The sequence below is a fragment of the Paramisgurnus dabryanus genome, chromosome 6 (assembly GCF_030506205.2).
Source record: "Paramisgurnus dabryanus chromosome 6, PD_genome_1.1, whole genome shotgun sequence".
NCBI lineage: Eukaryota > Metazoa > Chordata > Actinopteri > Cypriniformes > Cobitidae > Paramisgurnus > Paramisgurnus dabryanus.
Window position 1 is genome coordinate 10,685,439 of NC_133342.1, and position 5,459 is coordinate 10,690,897.

The 5,459-nt window shown below is 34.3% G+C and overlaps 1 long non-coding RNA gene across 1 annotated transcript; it reads left to right on the plus strand.

Moving 5' to 3' along the window:
* Window positions 1-378: 378 nt before the first annotated feature.
* Window positions 379-2,556, plus strand: LOC135744311 (uncharacterized). The gene is made up of 5 exons (XR_010530714.2): window positions 379-555; window positions 1,143-1,202; window positions 1,311-1,401; window positions 1,500-1,579; window positions 1,961-2,556. It is a non-coding gene; the product is annotated as an uncharacterized lncRNA (long non-coding RNA).
* The last annotated feature ends 2,903 nt before the right edge of the window (window positions 2,557-5,459 follow it).

Here is a 5,459-nt window from a genome sequence, read left to right on the forward strand (position 1 = left end):
TTGAGTTCATGTTGTAGTTAAGTAAGTTCAGTAAGTTACATGTCTTAACTCAGCATTAGTTTATATTTACTTATATTTAAGTAAGAATTCATTTAGGTATACATTCAATGTTTCCAATGATGAGCAGTTAATCCACTAAACCCAGAGATAATTCCTGATGCATGTTTAAAGAGTTTTGTATTTCATCAAGAAGGTGCTGATTCACAATCTGATTTTAAATTTAAGAAAATCTGAGCATCATTCCAAATAACTGTTAACATGTTTGTCAGCTAAACATGTTTTGTAAACGTAATAAACTTTATAAAAATATTTTTTATTTTGTATTAATAATCAAGTATAAAGAACAATGCATAGTGTGAAAATGCGGATTATAAAAAAGTATATTAAAGAAAAGGACTACATTTCCCAGAATGCACCTGCACCCACTCATCTGACTGCCCCCACCCTTCAGGTGCGACTGCTCAACCTATGGGCTTGACGGAAAATTCAAATCGCGAACCGTTACTGCCTGGACTACTCCGTCTCTTGTTTGTTTGTTTGCTCATTAACAGTAAGGTAAGTTTGATTTAATTCATTTGTCTGCATCGCGCTGATCGGTTGCCTATTTGTTCATATTATGTTATTCACTATGATTCGTTTTTGTCTTTATACTAAAACTGTTTGAATTTAAAGCACAAACAGTAAAACATTAAGGTTATACGTGGTACACAGCGGTAAACATGAGGTTAAAAATACGCGAAGTTACATTCAAACCGGGCTGTTAAAAGAATCAATTCGATGTTTAAATTTTTAAAAACAAAACTTTAAAGAAGCCAAGATCAGACGTTATTTGCTTAAAACAAACAAAACAAAAGTAACTCGTTTGTTTGAAATGTTAGCAGCTAGCAAGTGTCTCTCTGCTATTTTAAATGGTACAGACGATCTTTTGTTGTTTTAAAAGCTCATTCAGTTCTGGTAGATGCTGCTTATTTTTCAAGACTGTTTTAATAGCTTTATATTGATTTGTAACAAAGCCAGCTTCACTTTAAGAGAACCTAGATGCTAATTGTAAAGAAGCTTGGAGTCATAATATATTTAAACGTTATATGTTTGCTGTTCTTCATCTTTTTAAATATGAAGTCTATTCATGTTTGTGTTTACAGAGGTCATGTACACTGTGGTCAACTTTGTGGACGATGTAAAGGTTTCTGGGTAAAGATGATGTATGTTTAATCATTCAATGATTACATTAAATTAAAAGCAAACATGTTAAATAGTAAACGGATGTGTTGTGATATGTGATTTTTAATTTTTAATTCTGTGTTTGCCAGAGAAATATAAGGAAGTAACAGTGAAAGCTAAAACATCAGACTGATCCAGACACTGAAGAAATTGATGTCACTGCAATCTGGCCAAAATGATGTAAGTTTAATAATTAAGTTATTAAATTAAAGAGGTTAAATCGTAAATAGATGTGTTGTAATGTATGTGATTCTATTTTTTTATTCTGTGTTTGATAGACAACTATATTGAAGTAGCCTACTGTAATGAAGCTGCAGAACAACACAGAGACTCTGAGGACATCAACACAGAAAATTAAGTAAGAAGATTTATGAAGTATTATGAAGTTCTTTGATCATATATTGTTGTATCTTTGTACAGTTTGATGCAGTGGTTCTTAACCTTATTCCTGGAGGCCCACTGCTCTGCACATTTTGTATGTCTCCCTTATTTAACACACCTGATTCAAATCATCAGCTCATTAGAAGAGATCTCCATGAACTGAACCACGTCTGTCAGATAAAAGAGATATACAAAACATGCAGGGCAGTGGGCCTCCAGGAATAACGTTAAGAACCACTGGTTTAATGTAAACTTTCTAAAATGTACAACTTTAATTCTATGTCATTTGATTTGTCGTGTGTGTGTATGTGTATTAGTATTATGCCAAAAACTTATATGTACTTTTATATTTCCAAAGGGCTCCAAAGAGATGTCTGTCCAGATGAGGGTGCATCAATGTTACGTTTGCTGACAAGTATATGCTTTACAATGTAAAACCTAACAGTTAACTTAACTCAAACCATTTAAGGAAATCGGTTGCCTTAACCCATTAAGTTTTAAAAAACATACATTTGAGTACTGTGAACTTAAGTCTTGTGCAATTATGCACTTATATTTAGTTAGTGTGAACTTAAATATAAGTGCATAACTGCATGTGACTCAATTTGTTTAAGTTCACAGTACTCAAATCCATGTGTTTTAAAACTTAAATGGTTTAATGCAACCGGTTTTCTTAAATGGTTTGAGTTTAGTTAACTTTTAGGTTTTACAGTGAGAAATTCTTGAATAATTCCAAGACAGAGCTCTGCAATTGAATCAACACTGCAAAAAATCAGTTTCTAACTTAGGATTTTTATCTTGTTTTTAGTAGAAAAACTAAAAATTCTTAAATCAAGATGTATTTTCTTGATGAGCAAAATTACCTAAGAAAATGTCTAGTTTTTAGACAAAAATATACAATTTAAGTAAATTTGTGCCTGAACAAGCAAAAATATATAACAATGGGGTGAGAAAATTGTGCTTGAATTAAGTTTTTAAGAAAAAAGAACTTAAGATTTTTTCTCACACCATTGGCAGATATTTTTGCTTGTTTTAAGCACAAATTCACTTAAATTGTGTGCATTTATTTATTTTGTCTAAAACTAGACTTATTTTCTTAGGTCATTTTGTTCATCAAGAAAAAGCATTTTATTTAAATAATATTTCTACTGAAAACGAGACAAAAATACTATGTAAGAGTCATTTTTTGCAGTGTAGGACTGATTTCTTAAAGCAAGATCAATATAGTTGTTGTTCATTTTATTTAGATATTTACTACATTACAGTGGCAGCTGGTGACTTCTTTTTTTGTGAGCACTCGATGCAAAGTCTGTCACAACATGTATATAGCCAGTCATTTGTGTGGTTCCCAATTTCAAAATATGTGTTCTGCGTGTATGTGCATCACGTGTTTTGACTAAACACGTGATGCACATGGTTTACATGAAGCAACAAACACATTTTAAAAACACAAGCAACACACATGACACTCCGAACACTTATTTTGAATTTGCACCCCTCGGATGAGCAGTCACGAGCCGCCACTGCTACTTTACATTGTACTGCTTTGAATGTAGTTTTCATTGTCGCTTTTATTTTGTTTTATTTTACTCTAATATTGCTTTCTCTGTCTGTATATTTATGAGTTTAAATAGTACTGTTTATGTATGCAACTTTTAATATTTGTGTATAATATTATTTTGTGATTGTGACAATTGTGAATTGTTCAGTTTTTTATTAAATAAACATTTCAAACTCAATTCAAGTTTTTTATTTTTTTTTTAAGGGTTTTGGGATGAATATGAATATATATATATATATATATATATATATATATATATATATATATATATATATATATATATATATATATATAGTGGGGGGGATTGTAGTCTATCTGCATAGCAGGCAAATAACCAATGAAGTCACTAAGCTATGAGGGCTTGGGTTGGGCTTAATAGAAAGTGTAACCAATCAAATAATCTCAACTGGAAAGTTTCAAAGTTGTGTCCCAATAGTTGTCAGAGTTTTGGGAGGGGGTTTTAAAAGCAACCAATCAGTGTTGAGATTAAACACCAATGGGGACACTAGAATTGTGCAAAGGTGTGAAATCCCAGTACCTCTGCAGGTGTGAAAATGTCCCCTGACAAAATCTTCAATGGGATTATTTGCCATGGCAACAAATGGCTGCATATACCACAGGAATATCCCATCAGCAAGATACATCCGAATTGGTATCATTACGGGAGTTTCCTAACTTGGTGGAATTAGAAGTTTACCCTCAGTGGAACTAGTAGATACCTCCGAAAATCAGTGGTGTTTACAGGAGTTTCCTAGTACGGATACACCTCTTTTCATGCAGTGATAGGGATTAGACATAGCGCCAGCGCAACTGGCTTTTAAAGGGGATGAGAACTGAGACTCTCATTGGTTTATTGCACGTTACGCCCAAAATACTCCCATTAATCATTAAAAAAAGGACCAACCCTTTTCGAACATGCGCTCGGCGCACAAACCGTTTTTCCCGTCGTTAAATTGGCAAAAGTGGGTTCGGACATGCCCATTTAGACGTGCGCTTAGATTGTTAAAATAGGGCCTCATTGTGTGTCATTTTCTGTTGAAGTTGTGTTAAAAGTTACACAAAATTTGTTGTTTCAATAATAAAACAGAGATGTTTGTATTCACAGAATTTAGTGTGTTGTTCCTAAACTTTCACTGATTGTGTTGTTTTTAACACATTCGTTCTAAGAGTGTACCCTAATTTTGGTAATCATAGCAAAGAGCAATCAAATTGATTCTTCGCTAAGCCCCGCCCTCCTTAGTTACTGTTGCTACGCCTGTCAAGCTTTCGCGTCTGGCAAGTCTATTACAGTATGTATGTACCGGTGTCAGACATTTCCAAGGAGATAATTACTCATTTTCGGCTAACAGTTAAAATATCTGAGAAAGCAGGACAAAAGGGACTGCAGTATGTATTCAAGGGATATATCCATGACATAACATGCAACTGATTAGAGAATAATGTAATCAAAATCGAAGCTAAAGCATAACGTTAGGTCTCAACACAAGCAGCAGCCACCTCATACGCTGACCATTCAAATGGAAAACACAAATTGAGGAACAGCTTTGTTCATGCACAGTGAAGTTTGTGAAAATACTCTTATAATTATAAATCAAACAGTGGAATAAACTCAAGACATCAGCCTGACCACTTTGCAATGATAACATTCTCCCACTTATAGAACTAACCCCGGGAGAGTCGCGATCGATTGGGGTACTATAGGCTGTCTATTAACAAAATGCTGAAATATTTTTTTAAGTATGTCAGTCAGCCTCTGTCTTGCCCTTAATCATCTTATTTTTCTGGAGGGAAACAATCCACCACCCCATCCAGACTCTTAGGGCCGGGTATCAGATTTACACAATCCATATTCACAACGTTTCAGCATGTTTCCCTCACTCGAGTTTGTCAGACCCCTGCGCCAGTTACGGTTGCTAAACCACGAATGGCCTGTGGCGGTTTTCGGCGTGGCTTAGCAAAGGGTCAATTAAGTTAAATTACATTGTAGTGTATTGAGTGAAACATAGTGTTGGTTTAATTCCTTATTGTGTGATTATCTCCTTAGCACATTTCCAGCAGTGTAACTGTGACCTGCTGGTCCTTTGTTACTCTTTATGACCTTTTGTACTCGCCAACTAACATCTCATGATCATCCGCTAACATCCCATGATGCAAATAAGTTTTCCCTTAGCGGTTAAGTTCCATTTCCCTGTTCTCTGCGGTGTTGTCCAAGTAACCAGTTTACATCAGTTTTATTTCCTCTTAACTATAAAACTGAACCTCTTTAAGTCCTATTTAGGTTTTGTTTTTAAATGCA